General features: G+C 35.3%; 1 long non-coding RNA gene across 5 annotated transcripts in view; it reads left to right on the plus strand.

The window, feature by feature from the left end:
* LOC141279201 (uncharacterized) overlaps window positions 1-25,462 on the plus strand; it is a 69,100-nt gene that overhangs the window by 18,291 nt on the left and 25,347 nt on the right. For 4 of the 5 annotated variants that reach the window (XR_012333130.1, XR_012333132.1, XR_012333134.1 and 1 more), the window contains 3 exons: window positions 7,825-7,881; window positions 8,035-8,201; window positions 15,880-16,011. This is a non-coding gene — a long non-coding RNA (uncharacterized lncRNA). Of the gene's footprint in view, window positions 1-6,953; window positions 7,033-7,824; window positions 7,882-8,034; window positions 8,202-15,879; window positions 16,012-25,462 lie in introns of all 5 variants that reach the window. The other variant, XR_012333131.1, reaches the window with a different exon arrangement.

The raw sequence follows: 25,462 nt of genomic DNA on the forward strand, positions 1-25,462 counted from the left end.
AGAGCTCTATCTCCATATGCAAAGAAAGAAGAGGTCATGTGAACACACAGCAAGAAGGCAGCTATCTGAGAGTTAGGAAGAAAGCTCTCCCCAGAAACCAAACCCTGCTGGACTTTGATCGGGAACTTCCAGATTTGAGAGACATAAATTTCTGTTGTTTAAGCCATCCAACCTATAGTATTTTGTTATGGCCATAGCTGATATAAATAAACTAAATTATTATGTAGTAAATGATCCTTTCCTGTGCCTCCCCAAATTTCTGGTAACATATTATTTACACTATGTCGAAATTGGGCTTACACTATAATCTCATCACTTGAATATAATCTTTGAGGGCTGGAGCTATATTGTTTTCAAGATTGTATCCCATTATAAAGTATATTGCTTAACACAGTGGGTACTTAGTAGGTGCTGGTTACTGCAAGTAATGTAGTATATGAACTCTAGGTCTATTACCATGGAAGACTTTTGTTCTGGTTTTGTTGTTGTTTTTTTTGCATAATGATAGTTCTAGATCCATTTGTAAGAGATAGTTTGCTTGCTTTGTTTGTTTTTTGCTGCTTTGATTACCTAATTTTGCTGATAGTGCTTTAACATGATCCACACTTCATAGTGAGTAGATTTTGTTGCAATAAAATTATATCACAATCATTATTCTTCAGTAACCTCTTGTTCAATAAATAAACTAGGTAATATGAAAAGCACTGATTTCTGGATAGTTAACTACACTATCTTAGATACAAAGTCAAGAATCTAATTTGACAAAAGAAGAGAAATGTAAAACGGCAATACTCAGGCATGCATGAGTAAGCCACAAAAGACCAGAATCCTGCAAAACCATTCTACATGCAAGAGTGACAAGAGGAGAATGAGGGACCAATGCTACATGAATACAATAGCCAGCGCAAGAACACATTAGAATATAAAAGAGGTCATTCTTACTCTTTTTAATAGATTGGCTTCCGTAATAGTGTTTTTGCTGATATTGGAAAACTGCAGTTCTTCAGCCAGCATTATATTATGCGTGTCAGAAAAAAGGGCAATGTGTTTCATCTAAGCCAGAAAAAAAAAAGGAAGGGAGAGAGGAAGGAAGGAAGGAAAAAAGAAAGTGTGTGTGAATGTGTGTTATATTGTGGTTTGTGGAGGAATGCATAAGAAAACTAGAAGATAATATGGACAATTCCATTGTTAGTTTTCAGTGACTTAAGGGGTGATAAGCCTTGATCTCTTGCCTAGGTTATTAACATGGAGAACAAAAGACAAGGTAACTGAAATCCTGTTACTCACTATCTAGTGATAACATTTAGAAGAGAGGATTTTTAGTTAACATGATGTTTCCTGATTTGGTGTTCAGCTGACAGTGACTCTCCTACTGGATGTTGGTAGATATACTGTGGGGAAAAAAGTATTTTGAAGCCACATGACTTTGGATGTCAATAAAAGATAACAAAGGCAAACAATATTATTTACAATATTATATTACATTGAAGTCTTGGCGCAATTCTTCAGTAATATATATTGCGAATCTCTGAGTGCAATATGATATTAGAAAATGGAACCCTCTACCAAAAGTATAGCATCTATTAATACTAGATGAGAAAGTGCTGGATTAGACTCTCTTGACATGTCAGAAATTTTGTCAAAAGTTCTAGATATTTTAGGAATGATTTTCAGCCAGCACAGTTTTTATTAAAACTCTATCATGAAACTTTTGACCCAGTAGCAATAAACACACTTCATATCTGGATATTAATTTCTAAATATAAAAGGAACCAGAGTTCTTTAAAGAACAGGTTGATTCCAGGTCTGGAGCAGGATAAAATACAAGAAAAACCTGGAGAATCTTGGGGTGCCAGAAAGTAAGGAAATGCAAAAAAACAAGCAAACAAAATGATGGCTCCAAAGTTGGAGCAATTAGGTCAACAAAACAAATAATGATAGTATTGATTATAACCCAAAGAATAAAATCAATATTCGTAATAAATTAATGAAATGAGTGAAGAAGGGAAGGAAGGAAGGAGGAAAGAAGGAAGGAAGGAAAGGGGGGGAGAGAGAAAGGAAGGAAAGAAGGAAAGCAGGATGAAAGAAGGTGTAAAGGAAAAGCAAGAGCTGTTCTTTACTGAAGAATTCCAATTAATACATGTAGAAGAAATAAGCAAAATAGAAAATGACCATTATAATACCATAGTGATTTTGCAGCAGTTAAGTTTCACCAATGGGTATTAAAATTAAAGGGTGAAAACTTAAGGGGAGTGAAATATGTGCAGAGTCTCAAAGTATCTCTCAAAGAATTTAGTAATTACAAAGGAATAGATAGTAACTTTACAGGAAGATTCTGCTAGACACTCTCTTAAGCAAATGATCCAGAGTAACACCATCAGTTTTATATATGAATGTCATGTGACACTGAATGTGATGTCCTGAGTAGGGCACATCATCTCTTCAGTGTCCTTCCACATAACCTACATTTAATGCAGAAATTAAATTTAAGCATGATAAAATGTCAGAAAAACCCAGATTGAGGGATATTCTACAAAAATAATTAGCTGATACTCCTGAAAAATATCAAGATCATGAAAGATGAGAAAAAACAGTAATTGTCACAGAAGAGACATGGGAACTAAATAGAATGTGGGATTCTGAAATGAATCCTAGATCACACATACACACACACAAAAAGACATTATTGGAAAAACAACACTGGTGAAATCTGAGTTCTTGACTTTAAATACTGAATCAAGATTAATTTCTTGGTTTCAACACATATTCTTTGGTTTTTTTAAGATGTTAAAAGGGAGAAGCTGGGTGAAGGGTATATCAGAATTCTTTTGCAACTTCTTTTAATTCTAAATTTTTTGAAAAACATATCAAAATAAAATAATTTTTACAATAAAAGTAGAAATATAATAAGTAAACAAATAACTAACTAAATAAAGACTTTGGTGTGGCAGTATATATAGACATGCTTAATATCAACTAGATTCTAACATGACCACTCCTAAAACTGAGTTTGTCACCATGTTCATCACTACAGGTGCCCCTCCTTATTCGTGGTTTCACTTAACCTGATTTCAGTTACCCACAGTCAACTGTGGTCAGAAAATATTAAATACAAAATTTAAGAACTAAACAACTTATCAATTTTAAATTGCATGCTGTTTTGAATCACGTGATGACATCTCGAGCCCTCCCAATCCAGCCCACCTGGGACGGGAATCATCTCCTTGTCCTTCATAACTCGCCTGTAAGTCACTTAGTAGCTATCTTGGTTATCAGATCTACTGCTGCCTATAGCAGTGATTGTGTTCAAGTAATTCTTATTTTCCTTAATAATGACCTCAAAGTGCAAGAGTAGTGATGCTGGCAATTAGGATATTCTCTTATTGTGCCTACTTTATAAATTAAACTTAATCATAGGTATGAATGTATAGGAAAAACATAGTAAATATAAAGTTTGGTACCATCTGAGGTCTCAGGCATCCACTGGAGATCTTGGAATATATCTCCCGTAGGTAAGTGGGGGAGGAGGGCTATGTACGGTAATTACATAAAGTGAGGGTTTCTTTTTTGATTCAGAAAAATAAAATTTTTCTCTTTTTAGTGTTCTGACTTCCATTCCTTTGCCTTTCAAAGGTACATTGTTCATCTCAGAGCAATTGTTAAAATAGATCTCCCTAAACTTCTCGCTCTACTGACTCCAACAAGATGAGAATGAAAAACCCATAGGATATTATATAAGAATCTGCTTGGTTATAATTTCCCAAGTTAAGAGTTAATATGTCAAAATAATCAAATGTTATAGCTTTTAGTTCAAGCAAAACCATAAAAAAATATAAGATATTAGAGTACACGTTATCATACTATGCATGAAATTGCCTATTTAGAAAGAGAAATAGTGAAGTGATAATTGTTATGATGCTAAAGTCTCTGAGTAGAAATTGCCACATTGTCAGCAAAACCAAAATTTCCGGTTGATTTATCAATAAGATTGTAATTTCCTTTGGGCTACACTGTACTGCCTTTTGAGGTTTTCATCTCTTCCACCACTGAGGAAGCTGAATTTCTCTAGGAAGATTCAGTGGCTGGACAGCTAGCCTAATGCTCATGCCCGTATTTTGTTGAGGTGAACTGAGTTTAAAATGATCATCAAAGGCAGGGAGAGGGCTTCCTTGGTGGCGCAGTGATTGAGAGTCCGCCTGCCGATGCAGGGGACACGGGTTCGTGCCCCGGTCCGGGAAGATCCCACATGCCGCGGAGCGGCTAGGCCTGTGAGCCACGGCCACTGAGCCTGCGCGTCCAGAGCCTGTGCTCCGCAATGGGAGAGGCCACAGAAGTGAGAGGCCCGTGTACCACAAAAAAAAAAAAAAAAAAGGCAGGGAGAGAGAAGAGAAGAAACAGAGAGGAGCTGACAGTTCTGCCTAAGAGCTGCTAGAGAATTTTGTCTGCTTAGGGTATGAGCCTATCTTGTTAGGCGTGTAAAATTCAGAGGAGCTGACAAACATGTGACATGCACACATTTGAATCTTGAGTGTCTTCAGCTTCTGCTAGCTGTTCCCACAGGTCACTGACTAAAACCTGTGAGTGGGGGCTCACCTACATCTCAGAAATCACACTGTCATCCCTGAGTCATGGTAACCTAGAATAGCCTTGGGAGGGATTTTTAGATATTGGTTAAGCAGTGGAACACTTGCGGACAAAAGGAACTTTTTAGGTATATCTGGGCTTTCTCTGAAGCCCCATCATTAACTCAGTTCACTTTCTGAAGGCTGCATCATTTGATGTGAAAATGATTAAAAATTTTCAATTTTCCTTCTCTTAGCTTTGTAGTAGAAGTGATGCAGCAGGGGACCTTTCAGGCTTGAACTCATATTTTCCTCTTTTCAAGGGTCACTTGAAACAAAAGATATTAATTATTTACAGTTTTGCTAATCTATAATGGTAATCCTAAGGGTTCTGTGGTTGAGATACAATGATGGTGCACTTAATGAATATGTTAAAACTATTTAATCAGTGTTGCCATCTGAACATGAGAATGTTGCTTTTATTCATTCTCCCGAATGCTAAGAGTGAGGAGGATTGGGGCAGAGGTAAATAAACTCTATAGAGATAACCACAAATTTTCAGTGATTTAATAATTTCTCCAAACCAATACAAGTAAACTTACTGGAGTTATTTTATTTTATTGGGAAGAATTCACCTACTGAACAGTTGGGTCCTTCCTTAACAGTACTTAAACGGGTCCTCAGAGTTCAAACTATTATTTCTCCATGTTCATCTAGGGAACATGAGGAGGGAACATGTGTATAATCACCTAATGGGAGCTAAAAAAAAAAAGGTTCAGCTTCTCCTTCCTCTTCCCAAATGCCTTTCTCAATTCTCCACTCTTACAATTGTCATGGGAACTTCAGCACCAGATGTACAATCACTTACTTAAGGTAAAGAGGACCTCAGCAGGGGCCCAATGTTATGTTCTGCCTGCCTCTTTATTGCCCTCAGGCTTGTCCTAGAACATGTTTTGTGTTTTAACAGTGTTTGGCCCAGTGCCTGCTTTGTACTTGAGCTGCATCGATCCTTAATCTTCCCTCTGGAACTTGTGTGCAGAGGCCTCCACAGGACACTGGTCCTCAGTTTCATTGCTGCCTGCTCCAGTGTCTGCCCTTCAGACTTTTCTCAGCCTTGCTGTATTGCGTGCACCCTCTGAATGATTGCCTTTGCTTTTTCACTTTGATTAATCTACATCTCAGTTTTTGTTGGTTGGTCTATAAATTTAAATTCTTATGTTCCTTTCCCTTCAGTTAATAAAGGGAAATCAATTTAACTGTCACACAGCGCAACATTTTCTATTCTTCATGCTGTAAAAGTTTTCTTCCAGGGACCAAGAAAATGACTATTCCTACTAGTGGCCATGCTGGTAATATCTGGGCTGTGTTTCTGTGGGAGGAGATTTGGAATTCAAACACCGAATCCTAGCCATTGCTTTCAGTCAGTAGCTAATAAGAAAATTATATTCATATTTTAAATGAATGTTGATATTCATTGATAAGTAGGAATTTTAATTAAGAATCATGTTTCAAGTAACAGAAAGTTATTTTAGCCTCACTATCCAAAAAACAAAACAAAACAAACCTGGCAATTTATTGTATGAATATTGAGTTATCACAGGAAACCTAAGAAGAGGAAATGCAACAGGAATTAAAAGCCGTTAGGGACATAAGCAATATCTGTTATCCGTTCTCTCTTCCTATCTCTTTCGCATATTCCACACCACTCCACAGCCAGATACTTTAGTATCTGTGTATTCACTTCATTTATTCTTCTTTCTCTGAAAGTCCTTCATTTTATGCTTTTGAGTACACATGACCACCTCAACCTCAACTTTCATGACCTCTTAATTCTTCTACAAGTACAAAGTATCTGTGTCAATTTCAAGTCTGTGCGGAAAACATCTAATTGAGTCAGCTTAGGTGTAAATTCCTGTTCTAATGAGCAGTGCCTGTGGGTCAGCCAGCTGCCTCATCAGCGGGCTATGTAAGGAGGCTCTCAGAGAAGAGGACCAGCTTCCCAGGCATCACTACAGGTACCACGGCTTGGTCTGTAACATTTAGAGATTGACTCCAGATTTTTATTGCACTGAAAGAAGTAATTTGCTTTTTATTTATGTTAGTTTTGCATGTAGATGCTTCCTCCAACAAAAAATGGTAAAAAGTATTTGAATGTGATTGGTACAATTAACTCTTACTTGGTAAGAGTTCCTCTTGCTATAGGAACTCATTTCTAAGCATAATCTTCTAATTCTCTTTTTCTAAGCATTTATTGTCATCCATTAGGCTAAGATCATTTTCAAGATTACTTTCACTAGAGTTAATAGTACAAGACTAATTTTCCAGTAAAATTCGAGGTCATTTCTGTTACATATGTGGTTCCCTAACTGAATGATTTTCAAACTTCAGCAGGTGTGAGAATCACCTACAGGGCTTGTTATAACATTGATTGCTGGGCTCCACCCCCAGAGCTCTGATTCAGCAAATCCAGGTAGGATCTCAGAATTGCCAGGTAGCACCTGAGAATTTGCGTTTCTAACCAGCTCCCAGGTGTTGCTGAGGCTGTTGGTTCTAAAATTGAACTTTAAGAACCACTGACTTAAATTGGGTCATTTGTTGAGACGTGGATGGATCTAGAGACGGTCATACAGAGGGAAGCAGTCAGAAAGAGAAAAACAAATATCGTATATTAACGCATATATGTGGAGCCTAGAAAAATGGTACAGATGAACTGGTTTGCAGGGCAGAAATTGAGACACAGATGTAGAGAACAAACGTATGGACAACAAGGGGGGAAAGTCGGGGGTGGGGGTGGTGGTGGGATGAACTGGGAGATTAGGATTGACATGTATACACTGATGTGTATAAAATTGATGACTAATAAGAACTTGCTGTATAAAAAATATATATATATTATTCAAGTCATCCAATGATGGAATGACCCAGTTGATTGTATGACTGATTTGACCAATAACAGAGTGATGTGAGTTAAAAAAAAAAAACTGCTGACTTAATTCATCATTATTTTCATTACAAGAGAATAAAGCTGAGAAAAGGTCTTATCATTTAACCCAAGGAATCGAAGTTTGGGGACTGTGTTCCATTGTTCCCCAACCTATGTTATGTCCCTATTCTAAAATCCCCAGACTATGAAAATGCAAGGGACTTTTGAGACTGTCAAGTCCTGTCTTTTTTTATACATGCTCATAGTACATTGAGTTTAACCACGCCCATGTACCACCTCCATTTTTATGACCTTAATATATTTATTTTATTTATACAGAAAACCTTATGTCACTTCCATATATGAAAAAGAGACATCTCTTGCTTTAAATTGAAGGTAACTATAAAAAAATTTTAAATGTTACTTAATTTTAAAAAGTAATGAGTATAAGTGATACCAAATCAAATAGTTTTAAAAATACATATGCAAAACCAAATTACTTTGTGAGAATAAAATATGTTTGTGATTCATTCTTAACTTCAAATATAGAATGCTTACTATCTGGCCACAGCTGTAGCAGAGTATACAAACAAAAAGGCAAAGAAAAGGAAAGCAAGAGAGGAGATAAGACAAACTTCATCTCCTTTGAACTGCGGCCTAGGACCACCCTCTCCACACAGTTCATGATTAAGAATCAGAAGAGGACAGATAGATAGGTGGGTGTGGTTTGCCTGTAATGTCTTCCACCATCTATATTTTCTTATTTCAACACACAGTAATTGTCCTCTAATAAAAAAGCAATTTTCATAAAGGAGGACATTGTTACAGTCTGTGAAAAGAATGGTGATGTTTTTGCCCTTTTGTGAAATTGGTAACATTTTTCTTGCAAAATTAATTTTACAGTGTGATATTGTATTTACTCCAGGTGAGATTTTACAAGTAATAATCATCTCTGATGGCTTAGTACCTTCTCCATTACATAAATCACATGAATTCTAATTTATCTCAGTGATTTGAGATTAGATGGGCCTCTGTAAACAACTTCTAAAACTTTCTAAATTTTGTAAATGTTTCTGAGGTATATATTCAGCCAAAACCACTGTAATGGAGATAATGACATATAATAGAAAGAAAGGCCCAGCTTACACCTCACCGTAGGATTGGTTTATCTTGGATATTGAGGGATTACTATATTCAACTTCTTTTCTTTGAGTAAGACAGTGTTGCCATGGTTTCTTGTATCCCTAGTTACACATCTACATGAAAAGAAAAAAAAAATCACAGCATATCCAAGGAAACACAAAACTATGGGTACTCATGAAATGTGAAATACGCTTGAATATGCCACATTGTCCTTCCACTACTCCCTCTGCCACCCCCCCAAATCACTCAAACACTTTGGACATTCCACAACACTGTTAAGGAGTTTAAATCCAATTTGATTAATCTAAATTTAAGAGACTATATATCTTGAAAAGCAAGGTATATTTCATATATTCTGTTACATGAGAGAAATAATAAGCAAGCTTGCCACAGGAGTTTGTTTTCAAGGAAACTAATTGAAAAATAATATGTACCAACAAACAAAATCCAGGTCCAGATGGCTTCACAGGTGAATTCTACCAAAGATTTAAATAGAAGTTAACACCAATCCATCTCAAATTATTCCAAAAAAGTAAAGAGGAAGGAACACTTCCAAACTTATTTTATGAGACCACTGAAACCAAAACCAGGCAAAGAGACTACAAAAAAAAAGAAAAGAAAGAAAGAAAATTTCAAGCCAATATTCCTGATAAACATAGCTGCAGAAATCTTCAGCAAAGTATTAGAAAACTGAATTCAACAATACATTAAAAGAATCATACACCATGATAAAGTAGGGTTCATTCCAGGGATGCAAGGATGGCTTAACATTCACACATCAATCAACATGGTATGCAACATTAACAAAACAAAGGATAAAATCACATTATTATCTCAATAGATGCAGGAAAAACTTTTGACAAAATTTTTAAAACTCTCAACAAAGTGGGTATAGAGGGAATACACCTCAACATAATAAAGGCCATATATGAAGAACCCACAGCTAACATCATACTCACTGATGGAAAGCTGAAAGCTTGTCCTCTAAAATCAGGAACAAGACATGAATGTGCACTCTTATTTAACATGGTATTGGAAGTCCTAGCTGTAGCACTTAGGCAAAAAAAGAAGTTGAAAAGCATACAAATTAGAAAAGAAAAATAGTAAAATTGTCATTATTTGCAGATGACATGATACTATATATAGAAAAACCCCAAAGATGCCACCAAAAAATGCTATTAGAACTAATAAATGAATTCAGTGAAGTTGCAGGATACAAAATTAATATACAGAAATCTGTTGTATTTCTATACACTAACAACAAACTATCAGAAAGAGAAATGAAGAAACAATCCCATTTATGATCGCATCAAAAAGAATAAAATATCTAGGTATAAGTTTAACCAAGGAGGTGAAAAAGGTGTACTCAGAAAGCTATAAGACATTGAAAGAAATTGAAGATGCCACAAATAAATGGAAAGATACACTGTGCTCACAAATTGAAACAATCTATATGGTTCTAATCGTCATACTACCCAAAGCAATCTATAGATCCAATGCAATCTCCATCAAAATTTCAATGAAATTTTCACTAATATAGAACAAATGGTCCTAAAATTTTCTGGAACCACAAAAGATCCCGAATAGCCAAAGCAATCTTGAGAAATAAGATCAAAGCTGGAGGTATCACACTCCCTGATTTCAAACTGTACTAAAAAGCTATAGTAATCAAACCAGTATGGTATTGGCATAAAAACAGACACATAGATCAAAGGAACAGAATAGAGGACCCAGATAAACTCATGCTTATCTAATCTCAAATCACTAAGATAAACCCATCTTCTGTTTTTCAATTAATCTACCACAAATGAGGCAAGAATCTACAATGGGGAAAAGATAGTCTCTTCAGTAAATGGTATTGGAAAAACTGGACACTACATGAAAAAGAATGAAACTGAGGCTGTGTCTCCTTAAGCAAGTGAAACAAAAACAAAAGTAAACAAATGGGAGTACATCAAACTAAAATGTTTTGGCACAGTGAAGGAAACCATCAACAAAACGAAAAGGCAACCTTCTGAATGAGAGAATGTATTTGCCATATATCTGATAATAGGTTGATATACAAAATATACAAAGAACTCATACAACTCAATAAGGAAAAAAACACAAACAATCTAATTTAAAAATGGACAGAGGACCTGAATAGACATTTTTTTCCCAAAGAAAACATACAGATGGCCAGCAGGCACATGAAAAGATGGTCAGTATACTAATCATCAGAGAAATGCAAATCCAAACCACAATGAGATAGCCCCTCACACCTGTCAGAATGACTATTAGCAAAAAGACAAAAAACAAGTGTTGGCAAGGATGTGGAGGAAAGGGAATCCTTGTGCCCTGTTGTTGGGAATGTAAATTAGTACAGTCATTATGGAAAACAGTATGGAGATTCCTAAAAAAACTAAAACTCGAACTACGATATGATCCAGCAATTCAACTTCTGGGAATTTATTCAAAGATACATGTACCCCTGTATTCACTGCAGCACTATATACAATAGCCAAGGTAAAGAAAGCACCCTAAGTGTCTCTCAGCAGATGAGAATGGTTAAAGAAGATGTGAGATAGACACACACACACACACACACACACACACACACACACAATGGAATATTACTCAGCCATAAAAAGCAATGAAATATTGACATTTGTGACAAGATGGATAGACATAGAGGGTACTATCCTAAGTGAAATAAGTCAGACAGTGAAAAAGATTACCATATGATGCCACAGATATGTGAAACTAAAAACAAAACAAAGCAAATAGCTTCATAGATACATAGAACAAATGGGTGGTTGCCAAAGAGGAAGGTGTGGGAGGGATAGGTGAAATAGGTAAAGGGGATTAAGTGGTAAAAGCTTTCAGCTGTAAAGTAAATAGTCTTGAAGGTATAATGTACAGCATGGGGAATGTAGTCAATAATATTGTAATAAATCTGTATGGTGACATGATAAATAGACTTCTTGTGGTGATCATTTCATAATCCATAAACATAACAAATAACTCGGTTTTGTACCTGAAACTAATATAATGTTGTATGTCAATTATAACTCAGTTAATTTTTTTTAAAAAGAACATGTAATCCAAATTGACAGACCTGTTGGCCTATGTCCACCTTTGGCATTCCCATGATGATTTTGTTCACTGCAATGCTAGAAATAGTGACCTTGAGGTACAATGTAAAGTTTGCTCTAAAATCACTAAATAAATATTTTATCATTCTCACCAAAATTTCTGTTTGAAATATGCTCATTAAATTTGAAATTAGTGTTTATAACTTGATAGTACTATAGTCTAGACATTTTGGAGCATGATTGTAAAGTAGGGCTACTTGCCTTGAAGTCTCAACTCTACCAGTTACTACCTGTGATGTCAGTTTTCCCACCGTAAAATGGGATAATAGTAAGACCAAACTCAGAGGGTTTCAGTAAGACCAGACTTAGAGGGTTTGGCCTATATGAATTATCAAATAATTACTAGTTTCTATTAATAGAATTATCATCTTTCAAGGTAATATTTGGCAATAATTAATGAGATAGTCCATTATTAGGATTAGGAACATTATTACAGAGTGTTTAATATGCAATATATTGTTTTTTTGAACTAAATTAAAATCTCATCCCTGCCACATACTTTGCTCTGAAAACTCAGGCAAGTTAAATTACTTGAGCCCTGGTTCACTCATCTATAAAGTGGATTAATAATAAATGCTTTTTTCATAGGCTAGTTGTAAAAATAAACAATAGAGCTGAAGAGCCTAGTGTAGCTCCTGGCACATGGTAAACTTCTTTTCTCCAACCATTTGTAACCAACTTTTACCAAAATGATGTTATAGCAATTATCCATTAAAAATAAGGTTTCTGCACCAAGTCACATTTTTCAGCCAAATTTTGGTGAGGACCGTTTTGAAATATATAAAAAGTGCTTCAGTTTTTAGATGGTAAAATACACCCATCTTTTAGTCACAGTTATGTTACTGTTATATTAAAAAAGAAACAAGTTTACAATGTTTATCCTTTAGGTTTAGAGTAAAGGATTCATCAATACTGAATCCCCTTTGCCTTCATTGTGCTGGTGACCTAAGAAAGCTTCACAGAGATGGGAACAAAGATTTACTGACCGAATCAGAAATTAAGGCAAAGCAATATGATAGAAATCTTTCTTGAAACAATTATTGAAAGGTCATGTAGCTGTGGAATTAGAAAATTATACCTCAAAAAGAAGAGGCTCAAGATTTTTTCTTGCATTTTTAATTTTTCTGTTGAACATAGGATATTTTAGAGAAATTATTTTATTAGTTTTATTAATTCTTTTAAATAAGCTATGGCATTCTAATTAAAAGTTGAAGTCCTTGATCTGTCTTTAAGAGATTTATAAAGTGCATTTTCTTATTTTCTTACCTGGAAAATAATGCTATTTGAAATTTCAGTGACCTCTCAGGAATTACAGAAGCAAACAAATGTTCCTTTGCTAAAACCTGGGAAGAGACTAATAATGCTGTGGGGAAGGCTTGATAGGCTGTAGAGATTTTCAGAACATTTGAAATGGAATGTGATTTTGCTTCAGTGATTTTAAAAGAGAAATAAAGGCAATTCAGATGATCTTTCATGGAAGTTGTTTTATTGTCAGTTCTAATTGACTTGTATAATGCTGTTATATAATGTGCAATAATGCATAATTAGCTCTTTGACTTAACTCTAGAAATATATTCCTTAAGGTGGGGACACACTCAAGAAGATCTGAGTACACTTATATATTTATATTAATATAAAATTATGTACTTACTATATATTAATATTTATATATGTAGGTTATGTTAATCTCTCTTGTCCAGATCATCAATAGCATATGAAATGGTTTTTGCATATTTTGAGTTTTTTGTTTAAATTCCTAGAAAATTTGACATTAAAAAATCTATTGATGCAGTGCATATTAGTCAATATTTGTTCATGATTACTGACAACAAATTTGTAACCACTGAATTTAACTTAGATACTGCTTAAAGATATACTACATTAGGAAGTTCTTTCCAATTATACCAAGTCTTCATGTAGAAATTTCTAATAGGAACAAAGAATTAAACCTGTGTAGTTTAGTTTAATCACAGAGGACGTTTCCTGGGACAACATGGTGACCAACTTCCAAGGTCCCTACGGGATCTTATTAACTTGGTGAACTTACCCCAGATTTGGAAATCTGATTTGTCAAATCCTTGTAATTCTCACGTTACTAAGAAACAGTCAGGACTTGCTCAAATTAACTAAGCTCATGGGGAAAGATATATAATACCAAAGTTTATTAATTTACAACTAAATTATAATTTCCAAGGGGACTAAGGAATTCTGTCTTTTGGCCAGTTCATTCTTCTTGTAGGTAAAACGTTAGAGTAGTCAGTTTATAATCAGAAGTTTGATTCCATGAGTTTGAAATCAGATTAAGGGTAGCTAATGACTTATTGTGAATACTTAGTGGTGTCAGATGAGGTAGCAAGTCATTTCCTCAGTGACCACGTCCTCTGCTCAGAGAGTATGCCATTTGTTCATAGATTGATTTGATCTCTGACACTCTTTTTCTTTCCAAAAGTTATATTTATTATAGATTAAGGTGAAGAAATTTTCTTTGGTAAATATTTGCACCGGCAGGAGTAATGTACAACATATTTAGCAATAGTACGGAAACCCGAACACATAGTTCCCAAAGTCCTGGAACAGTAAACACTTTAGCCCGAGTTCTGCCAGCCATCATTCCTATAGTTGCTGAATTGTGGGGCAGTCTGGCATCATCTGTGGGGCGGGGTGGTGGTGTACAGGGCAGCAGCCACATAACTGACATGGAAGTAGTTTGATGTTTTTAGCAACCCATTCAGCTGTCCTGAGGCATACTGATTGAATATCTCCCTGAATGCTGGAAATCTTTCTGAATATTTTTTTTGTCTTGCTCGCTTCCATAAACTATAACTAACACTTCTTTTAATGTTCAAGGTGGATGTTTAGAATATGAGTTATTGCAGGAGGTTATAATAGCGATACCCTCCAGGTTCCAAACTGCACCAAATGATGTCAGACTGCTATGATTTGGGGAATTCTTATATCTGCTTTTGAAATCTTTTTTCCTGTCTCTTCCTTTCAGAGCTGTCACTTCTCATTTTTATCCTCGCACTTTCCTCTAGCAACAACCGTCAAATTTCTCAGAAACTGAATCTAATTTAGATCTACTCTGAGCAGGAAAACCTGGCCAATTTCTTAGATATATGTATAAAATAATGAGGAATAAATTCCAAGTCATGGCTTGAGGAGCTATTTTATGAGTAAAGGGACATACATTTTAGTTTTGGACCTTATGACACATGTTGCCCGTACTGAACACCTTTTGAGTTTCTTGGAGTCCTTGAATATATTTAAAATACTCTATTTTGATTCATAGTAACCACTGGATAAGTGATCATCTGTGTCACATTGTTGCAAAGGTTGAAAATCAGTAACCTATAAACGAAACCTAGCCAGCGGTTGTGATTTGATTGGCCAAAGTTTTAAAGTTTTGGTAGTCAGCATTTAAAATCAGGATATTTTAAATGTAAAGCAGAATCTCTGGGTTCTCTTGAAACACAAAATGTCTTGCAACACTGGACACATATATTAACATGAAAACAATAGTTGAGGGCTAAATGGCATCTGCTTTCTTTGATGGTGTTACGGATTGAATTGTTTCCCCTAAAAAAGATTTGTTGAAGTCCTAATCCTGGGCACTTTAGAATGTGACCTTATTTGGAAATAGGGGGGTCATTGCAGATGTAATTAGTTGAGGTGATACCATACTGGAGTAAGTGGACCCCTAACCCAATATGACTGGTGTCCTTATAAAAAGGATGCCATGTGAAGAGATGGAGAACACATGGAGAAGAAGATGGAGACAGAAATTGGAGTTAGGCAGCCACAAGCCAGGGAACTCATGGAGCCACCAGAAGGTGGAAGAGGCAAGGATGAATCTTCCCCTAGAGGATTTGGAGGGTGCATGTCACTGCCAACACATTGATTTTCGACTTCTAACATCTCGAGCTATGAGAGAATGTATTTCTGAAGTCTTAGACTGCCCAGTTTGTGGTACTTTATGATGACAGCCCTAGGAATCTAATACAGATGTAATTTCAGACAGTTGGGTGTGACAATATGGTTGAATAGATGATCAAAATTTCTCCTAAAGAATCAATTAAATGTTGAATAAATTATCTAAAAATATCATATCCACTCACAGGTAAAAGACAAGGCCTTGAATACACAAGAGGCAAGAAACAAAGTGACCCCTACTAAAGGAAACGCTTGACCATCAGTAAAAGAATGGCATAGAAGCAGTCTTCCCACTGGCAAAGGAGATTATACAGAGGAGGTAAGATTCTTGTGTGTTTCTGCCTAAAATTTCAAGGAAAACAAATTTACCTGAGAATTTCAAACAATAGGCCTATAGCTTCCCTGGTTCTGGGCTTGTACTTTAAACTCCAGTAATCTCTTAGCAAGCTAATAAATTAGCATAACAAGTGATCAAAGGCTGATGGCACTCTTGGATCAATAGCAAAACCCCTCTGAAAAGATCCTCAACTCAGACCTTGAAAGATTATTGCAGAGAAGAAAACCTCAGCCGCAGTGAATATGGAGCTTTCCAAATTCAATTACGATAATAATAATTTAAAAAAACCCAACAACAAGGCCTCCAAAAGTCCACAATACATAGTTACAATCTACCAAATATTATTTAGCTTAAAACATAAACTATAGCATTGGACCTTTAAGAATTTCATATAATAGAATTATCAAACTAGATTATCAATTATGTTTAAAAGAATTAAAAAGAAATAAAAAGGGGGAAATAATCATTCAACAACACTTATTGATTTTACCTAGCATAACATTTATTGAAGACCATTTACATCAGACATTCTGCATTTTTCCAGTTACTGGGAATACAAAAATTAACCACCATCACCCACCACCACTACCCTTATCACTGCCTTTATGGAATTTATTTTTTAATTGTGAGAGACAGATGTAAACAAAGTAAGTAAAATAAGTTTCATGGTGAAATATGCTATGAATTAAAATAAAGCAAGGAAGGTAGATCAAGAATACTGTGAAAGAGTGTGGTTCCAATTTTACATTGAAGATCAGGGAAGGCTTTAATGAGAAAGGGATACTTGAACGTGAAGGAGAAATGTGAGCAAGTCAGATGAGTAGCTGGAGGAAGAGTGTTCCAGGCAGAGGGAATCACAAATACGGAGGCCCTGAAATGGTAACTGAAAACAGTAAGAAAGCCTTTATGGCTGAGGAAGACTGAGTGAGAGAAACCATAGTAGGGGTGGCAGAAAATGAGGATCAAGAGGAATGGTAGGCAGAAGTTAGAAAAACTATGGTACTAAAAAGTTCCAGAAAGGTATAAAAAAAGAACAAAATTAGAACTTTCAACAAAAAAAGTGATTGTTAAAATATGAAAGTCAAATGGATAATTAATCTGCAGATGAGACATTGAAGAAAAAATTAGAAAAATGAAAGGAAGCACTGAAGAAATAAACCTGAAAGCATCACTCAGAAAGAAAGAGATGAAAAATATAAAAGTTAGGTTAAATTTTTTAAAAAATAAGATAAAATAAAGAAGTCTCACATATGTCTAATAGACATTCCAGAAGATTGAAGATAGGCTGTATGTGAAATGATACTAAATTGGAATTTTCCAGAAATTTTGAATTTCTAACCTTCTTCATTCATTTAGTTTACTGCAAGTTTTCTTAAATGTGTTTGAATTTGTGACGTTGCAGAATTAAGTTAGAATTTTATAGTCATAATCAAGGTGTATTAACTCTTCACATTGAAAGGTATTTTTGTTATGAAGCACTTGCTAAAAGAACTGAAAACAAACTTTGACATTTATTTTTCACTATCTCCATCTCTTTCTTCTATTCTTTCTGACTTTGGGAAGAGAAGGGAGATTAAAATGGGTGGAGAAAGAGAAGCCAGGCTGTGCCTGATATTTGGAAAAGAACGACTGATCTTCTAGGTGGGAGAGTTTCTAGATGTCAGCATTTTTGTTTAGATGAATAGAGTTGACTACATAAATGTATGACTGTCCTTGATAGTATGGTCTTGAAAAGGCTTATCAGAAGGTTTTACTTGCTAATGTCTGTGTGACTCATGTAAAAACTAGAACTTATGACTCTCAGTTCCAAATTTCAGTATCTACCTAAGGTAGGATTTTTTAAAACATTTTAATTGAAGTATAGTTGATTTACAATGTTGTGTTAGTTTCAGGTGTTCAGCAAAGTGATTCAGTGATGTGTGTGTGTGTGTGTGTATATATATATATATATATATATATATATATATATATAAATATTTTAGAGATTCTTTCCATTATACATTATTACAAGATGTTGAATATAGTTCCCTGTGCTATACAGTAGGTCTTGTTGGTTATCTATTTTATATATAATAGTGTGTATATGTTAATCTCAAAGTCCTAATTTATCCCTCCACCACCCCTTTCCCCTTTGGTAAACATAAGTTGGTTTTCTATGTTTGGGTCTACTTCTGTTTTGTATCAATATATAAGTTCATTTGTTTCATTTTTTTAGATTCCACATATAAGTGATATCACATGATATTTGTCTTTCTCTGTCTGACTTACTTCACTTAATATGATAATCTCTAAGTCCATCCATGTTGCTGCAAATGGCATTATTTCATTCTTTCTTATGGCTGAGTAGTATTCCAGTGTATATATATATATATACCACATCTTCTTTATCCATTCATCTGTCGATGGACATTTAGGTTGCTTCCCTGTCTTGGTTATTGTAAATAGTGTTGCTATGAACATTGGGGTGCATGTATCTTTTCAAAGGATATATGCCCAGAAGTGGGATTGCTGGAACATATGTTAACTCTATTTTTAGTTTTTTGAGGAACCCTCTATACTGTTCTCCATAGTGACTGCACCAATTTACATTCCCACCAACAGTGTAGGAGGGTTCTGCCTAGGGTAGGATTTCTGTCTCTCATGATTTGTCTAGTCACTCCTCTCTTCTTCTCTGTACATCTGACAAATTTGTACTCATTTGTACTTATTACCTGAGATTAGTTTTCAAACTTAGATGTTTCTCCAGCATATGCTTATCATTTTTATTAACCCACTCTTTTTCTTAGGTGATTTAGACAGATGAAATTTTACATTGTGATTTGTAACTAATTCACAAGACTTCCAACTTACAAAATTACAAATTACACATACAGCAATCTATTTATTCAAGTAGATTATACATAATAGATCACTGTATAATAGATTACTGTATATTTGAATAAATAAATTACTGTATGTGTAATTTTTTGGCGGTAGAGACACCACAAAATATTTTGACTGGCAAAGTAGGAGGTTTGTGGCAAGTGAGAATTTTCACAGTCTTCTCAACCTGATGCGTGTACTTTAATTGAAGAAATTAAAGCACAGATTTACTTGGTAGAGAAAATAAAGCCAAGACATATTAATTAGGAGTTTTTCAAGGTTTAAAAGCATTTTTAATTTTTAAAACAAATGATAAATGTCCATGGTTAGTATTGCTCTAAAATGAATTCTTTAGCTGAATTTTCCTTTTCATTCCCTTGATTCTGGTCATACTGCTTATATCATAGTTTAATGTGCTGTGTCAATTGGAGTTCAACCAGAGAAACAGAATCAGTTAGGAGCTATATTTTAAGAAATGTATATCATGTGATTGTGAGAACTAGGAAAGCAAGTCTGAAATCTATAGGGCAGGCCATCAGGGAGTACAGGCTAGGACCTCTGGTGCATGGGATGAGACTGCTGTCCACAAGCAGAATTTCTTCTTCAGGGAAGGCTCAAGGCTCAGCTCTCCTCTTAAGGAGCTGGGTAGCAGGTAGCCAAGAATTTGTTCCAGGGAAGTATGGAGACAGTGGGGTACAGGACCACATGTGAACTGAGGCTCCAAGTCCCCTGGCTCCATCATCCAATCAGACTTTACTTACAAAACCCAAATTCAAAGATGAAATTAAGAAAACAAAATGTCAAGACAATGACCACAAAGCATTAAACCGCAAACAACAAGGCACCCTTCTGAATGTGGGGCCCTGGTGCAGACTGCACTGGTTAAATACATGTCCATGCAGCCAGCCCTGAGCTCAAGCCTGAGATAACTCATGCCTCCCAGAGAACAGGGCCTCCTAAGAAAGGAGGAGAAACATTTACATACCAGAGAAACATCTTCTAACCAAACCCTGTACCATCATGGTAGATTAGCTCTGCAGGAATGAAGGGTCACTAATGACCCATTATGAGAATTCCTTCATTCTGGCAAGGATAGGTTAAGGATAAATATGTGACTTGGTCTTCCTTTTTCTCATTCACTTATTCATGTTTATTAATTCAACCAACAAATATGTATTTGCTAGCATTCTACAATGTCCTAATCTTTCTGCTCGTTTATAGGGACACAACTAGAAACAGTGTATGGTTTCTTCCTTGGAGAAACTTACTCTTAAACATACTAATATTATATTCCCTATAGTTCCTGGCATATTTAGCCAAACAACCTAATGCTTATTTAACATAAAGTAAGCAGTGAACCTGACTGAATGTGAAAATGTGAAAGCAGAACTATAGGTAGTCTATAAATGAACCTTAACCTTAAAACAAACCCTATCTTTCTGAAATTATTTCAACACTCCTTAAATGTACTGATTCAGGGTGTCCATTTTCTTTTCCTGCAGTGAAGCATTAAATTCACACTGGTTTAATTACATTGCAAAGAGTCTGAATAATGAAAGAGAGATGCCATGTATTTGAGATTTTTAAGTCTTTCTACATATTTTATCATGAAAATATTCAAGATGTGATTGAAAAAAATCAGTTGTTTTTAAAAGGTCATTTAAAATAACAATAAATAACATTCTCACTATTTTAAAAAGTCATATGCTTAGTCTTACATGTAATATTAGTTAGGAATATATTCAACTATGAGTAATAGAAAACCCTAATTAGTGGCTTAAATAAATTAAGGTTTCTCTTTTTCACATAACAAGAACAACAGAGACAGAAAGATGCTGTCATTAGTTCAGTGGCAGAACATTTTGGGGCAGCTGTCTCTGATATTCTAGTGGCCCTTCCCTTGTGTGTTTTATTCCAATGGAGCTACAGACATTATATCATTACGGTAGTGGGTGCTCAGTCAACATGTGCTCCTATCTTTATGCTAAACAATTCTGAGAATAAGTATGCTTTCCTTTTTTTTGTGCTAGTCAATTCCCATTTCTATGCTAAATAACATTGGGACTAGGAAGAAAATAAGTTAACTATTTGTTTCAGAAATTACTTGTTCCTTGATAAGCTAACTGTGGGCACTGACTCTTTGCTTATCAAGGCCTGCTTCAAGACCCTCACCTCATTATGTTCATCTGTTACAAAACTATCATGTCATATACTCTGCCATTTCAGGCCCTAAAACCCTAAAAATATCCTCCTCTAACCTCCCCTTTATGAGACACTCCCAAGAATCTCTCAAAGGGGTATTCTTTCACAATGTAGGGTGATCAGTAAGTTTTTCTGGAATTTTGTTGGACACACCAGAGCAGGAAGGAGGGTCTCAGCCGTATATGTCCCACTTATCAGGAAATCAAATGTTTCCAGAAATAATTACAGTGGCATTTCATTTAGATTTCACTGGCCGGAACTGCCTGTAACTAAAGGAAAAGGTAAGGGAATGGGAAATCAATCAAGATGTAGCACCTGCAGATTTCCACACATGGTCACTCTAAAAAAAAAAAAAAAAAAAGAAGGTTCTTTTAGCAAGAGAGAAGATGATGAACAAATGGATACCAGGTAGGCAACTAAACCATGGATGTCTTTTCCCGAATAATCAAAAGAGCTTCATTCAAAAGAACATAGGATAAAATTTGGAAGAAAAAAATGTCCAAAATTTAAGACCTATTGGAGAAAAGGACTGAAACATGAAGTTGGATATTCTTGTAAATGGAAGCAAAGATCTCAGTCTTCCCGAACTCAAATAAAAATAGCCTAATTTAAAAAAAGAAGATCAAAGAGCTAATGTGTATATTTTCTGCATAAAAATAATAATTTCTCTATTGCAGATAAATGCCTAGAAAACTAAGAGACAAAGAACATTTGCTCCTTTTTCACAGCTTGGACGGCAGTATTTTTGAGAGTTAGTATTTTTTATTTAGGAGAGTGCATGTACGTGTATGTGTGCACACACACACACAATTGGTTCAAGAGTCTGCATTGAATGACTGAAAAAAGCAAATGTTCCTGATATCCCTACCATTCAGAATGACAGAGAAATTGAAACAGACCCTATCTGGGTAACTAAGGAGATCAACAGAAACTACTCAGTATCATGCTAAAGCTCTCCCTTCTTCATTTCCGTGGTTCTCTCCCGAACCTTTCCTTCTCTCTTCCTATCTCACATACAGATGCATACTGGGGAATTAATTTTTCCAGACTAAAAATTCAAATCTGTTATGTGGATGAATGCTCTGAATTGTTGAAAGGTAGGTGACAATACTCATGGTGGAGATTGGGAGAAGGTGGTACCTTGAGAAAGAGAATAAGGAATCCAACAGCAAGGGTACCCACAAGGGGACCCCCTTACAGATAGCTGAATGTCTTAGTTAAGTTTCTGTGGACATAGAAAAAGTCATATTTATGGTACAAATTTACTGAAAATTTGGAGAAATTATACAGAATTACATCATGGGAATATAAATATCTAAAAGAAATTCAAATATACAGGTTAAACCTTTGGAGTGGTATTGTGGGACAAATGTGAAAATGAATAAAGAGAAACGATAGTCCACTCCATATGTCCCACTGAAAAAGCACAGGTAATATGTAGATGGTTCTGTTCAGCTATTCCAGGAAAGTGAGTATAGGGTTACATGGCAGAGCTGAATGAGATGGAGAAGAACATCATGCTAAAAAATAGTCTGAGATCAAAAATGTCTGCTTTCTGTCATATGTCTGCGGAAGGTGAACATTGATGAAAAGAAGGTTAGGTAGAAATGGATGCTTGGGTTACATTCCATCAGAGTCTTGTGCTGCAGAACGCCAAGCATTTCTCAAAAACACATTTGCTATAAATGATTAACCTGATTCTGTTCACAAATAGTATAGTTTATGATTGCTCCCATCCGTAAGGTTTGATAGTCTCTGTCTCTTCTTCTTCTTTAAAAAATTTACACCATATTAAGCTTCTCCTTTTCTGAATTCCTCTTTTCATTTATGTGCTTTATGTACTATGTACTTGTTTTATGGACTTTCCTAACATTAAATGTTCCCCTTTTAAGAACAAAAGCTGTATATATTCTTTGCATCTCCTCTAGAAGCCAACACAGCATTGAAGAAAAAGTTCTTGCTCAATGAATATATATTGAATTAAACAAATTAAATAACAATTCCAAAGACATTTGAATGTATTTAGACCGAAGGTATTTAGAATGCCTACGGCATAACCTGAGACTTTTCCAATAAGAAAAAGGTTGTCAGGAGGAGTGATTCATGGTGAAAATGGATAACATGATTATATAGGAATGTGTGTTATCTCACTTTTCTAAATTCTCTTTTACAGCCATTGAATCTGAAAATAATAGACGTGGCTTATTCATGGAAGATATTGGAAACATCAAAATAAAAAACTCTTTAAATTTTTTCAAATTCATATATTAAAAACAATTCAGTTATTTTATTGGGAGAAAGTTTATTAATCCAAGGCCATTATCATTATCTCAATATAAGACTTAACAAGAAAAAGACCTAGCAGTTTTAGTGACATATATTTATTGGAGTGATATTGATTAAGAACTATGGTATCTTTCCCTCAAATAGTATATAAAATCAAACTTCTTGTACCCAATAATTATTTTTCTTTACCTTCTTAAGATGGCCTTATATGCTGCTTTCAAGATATTAGGTTGCATAATTTCCTTTAAAATTCATTATAAAGACAATATTAATATTTTGAGGAGATTCCACCACTGTATTTCTACAAAGAGAGGCCATTTAAAGGGTTCTGAGCTTGCTCATTGTTAAGATATTAGTGTACTTACTTGGCCTATTGTTCCTTCCACTGATCCTTTGTCTCCATTTTTGTTTTTTTTTTGTGGTACGTGGGCCTCTCACTGTTGTGGCCTCTCCCGTTGCGGAGACAGGCTTCGGACGCGCAGGCTCAGCGGCCATGGCTCACGGGCCTAGCCCCTCCGCGGCATGTGGGATCTTCCCGGACTGGGGCACGAACCCGTGTCCCCCGCATTGGCAGGCGGACTCTCAACCACTGCGCCCCCAGGGAAGCCCTGTCTCAATTTTAATGAGACATTTGCTTTTTTACCCCCAGCATAATTTTCCTCCTTGGCAAGTTGCCAACTCAAGCAGTTTGGAACCTCTGAAGACATGATAAAAGTAGACATAGAGGTATGAACTGTATTTAATTAAATTCTGTTCAGGACAAGTAAGTAGAAGAGTGATTAATTGCTGTTCACATACCTTTCACCTACTTTTGTCAGGAGACTGTACTGGGAAGAGGCTTACTGCTAGCTTGATAATCACCAGGGTTCATTCATGTTTCCAGATGAAACTTGGGCTAGAGTTCAACCACACTTAATGCTGCATAAGCATGGCTGCCTCCTGGCACACCAATTTTATGCTAGAAGTTTGGAAGGGATCTACAGGAATTTCTTTGCATTTGGAAATAACAGTAACAATTTGTACACAAAGAATAACCATGTACATTACAGTATCTAAATGAATGTACTAATATCTATTTTTTCTCTTTCTATAAAAAAGAGGATATTACCAAGCAATCTCACATATTTTTGTCCCCATACATAAATAATACAAAAGAGGAAAGCAATAAGAAAAAAATATGCATTTGTTTTCTATTGAAAAGATAAAAAAAACTGAATGTGCTTATAACTGAGTTCATTTTCTGCTATTAAACATTTATCATGCACACATAATCAGTGCGGTTATCTGTCAGGAAACCTTATTAAACCAGAAATGAATACTGAAAAATATCATAATTAAACACTATTTTAATTTACTTGTGAAAAAATAGAATGGAAGATGGTGGTACTGATGTTACAGTACTAATTGTATCTGCCATTACAATGCTGTAATCAGCTTTCAACAATGTGCATGAATAACCCAGTGCTAGATTTGAATTGTGATTAATAACTTAAAATGTGTAAAGAGTAAGATTCCACCAAATACAAGTTGGGCAGCATGAGCACTAGATGAAAAAAGGTCAGAAACAACCAATATACATGGTAGTAATAATTATCCTTTTCAACCGGGATGAATGTCATAGTTTCTATACACACACACATACACACACACACATATTGCAATATTGTTTTCTGAAAATCAATCCAATATTAGGAAATGTGGCAGCAATTTGTATATAACTTGGGTGGTAGTATTTTATTTTTCTTCTTTTTCTTATTAATTGTATCTAAGTCAAACAGACCAGTGTTCAACAAGGTTGTTAAGTAAGTGAAGTGTTATAAAAGATGTAACCAATCTGTTTAGGAGGAAGATTTTGAGTATCAGCATGTCTTTTTTTTTTTGCATGAAGCTTTGAGCTGGAATAGCTGGTCCTTTTTCTTCATTTCCTGTGGCATCTAATTTACTGTCTCTGAAGAGTTTATACGCACAGCCGCATCTCAAACAACATGAGATCAAGTGCATTTTATATTCTTTGACCAAAGGACAGCAGACTTCTGTGGGTTTGGTTTTTTATGGGTAGATTTTCAGCATCCTATTTTTGCCA

This window comes from Tursiops truncatus, chromosome 7 (genome assembly GCF_011762595.2).
Source record: "Tursiops truncatus isolate mTurTru1 chromosome 7, mTurTru1.mat.Y, whole genome shotgun sequence".
In the NCBI taxonomy this organism is placed as follows: Eukaryota; Metazoa; Chordata; class Mammalia; order Artiodactyla; family Delphinidae; genus Tursiops; species Tursiops truncatus.